Source organism: Cervus canadensis, chromosome 18 (genome assembly GCF_019320065.1).
Source record: "Cervus canadensis isolate Bull #8, Minnesota chromosome 18, ASM1932006v1, whole genome shotgun sequence".
In the NCBI taxonomy this organism is placed as follows: Eukaryota; Metazoa; Chordata; class Mammalia; order Artiodactyla; family Cervidae; genus Cervus; species Cervus canadensis.
Window position 1 is genome coordinate 12,425,115 of NC_057403.1, and position 841 is coordinate 12,425,955.

The 841-nt window shown below is 72.8% G+C and overlaps 1 protein-coding gene across 2 annotated transcripts in view; it reads right to left on the minus strand.

Moving 5' to 3' along the window:
• Positions 1–208, minus strand: part of ZNF444 (zinc finger protein 444) — a 9,824-nt gene extending 9,616 nt beyond the window's left edge. The window contains exon 1 of one of the 2 annotated variants that reach the window (XM_043434782.1): positions 96–208. The gene's annotated coding sequence lies outside the window, so the exon portion shown is untranslated. Of the gene's footprint in view, positions 1–16 lie in introns of both variants that reach the window. The other variant, XM_043434783.1, reaches the window with a different exon arrangement.
• Between the last annotated feature and the right edge of the window lie 633 nt (positions 209–841).

Sequence of the window (841 nt, forward strand, 5' to 3'; positions counted from 1 at the left end):
AGCCCACCGCCCTCACCCAAAACAACATCTCCCAGGGAGCACCGCGGCAAACGCGGCCTCTCATTGGCCCTCGCCTCGGCGACCCCCCCCCCCACCTCACGCCCGTCCTCGGACGGTGCCGCCAGCGCCAGAACTACATTTCCCAAGATGCACCGAGGTGCCGCCAGGTTTTGGACTACATTTCCCACAACGCACGCACACGGGTCTTCGCCCGGGCCCGCGCGCGGGCGGGCACCTCCCCACCCGACCCCGGGCAGGCGCAGATGCGCCGAAGGGCAGAGCAGGCGAGCCGAGGGAGGAGGAGCCAGGGCGGCGTTGCCGTGGAAACCGGAGCTGCTGTCCGGAAACGAGACCCCTGCAGCCCAGAAGTGGGCTGGCAGGGAGGAGGGGCCCGAGCCGGAGCTCCGCGCCAATCAGAGCTGCGCGCTGCGTCTCCTTGACAACGGGCCGCGCGTCACCCTCCCTCCCCGCCCCGTGCGGACGCAGCGGGGTCCGAGTTGGCCACGCGGCCGCGGCGGCGGGCCTCGGGGGGCCGCGGGTCCGGGGGCCGGCCGGGGCTCCCTGCTCTGCCTTGTAAGCCTGGCGCGCGGGTCCTGGCCTCCGTTTGTCTCCCCGCCTTTGAGTCGGGGAGGGGGCTGTTTGCAAGGCCTCGACTGGCCTCCGGGGACCGGCCGCAGCCTCCGCATCTCAGACCCGGAAAGGAGATGCACAAGACGGGCCCAAGACCGAGGCCGGGCCGGGAGCCGCGCGGACCCCGGGCTCAGTCATCGCTCGGGGCCATACCTCATGACCTCGGGAAGGGTGAGGCGGACACGCCCCTCGCCCCCACCTCCGCCTCCGC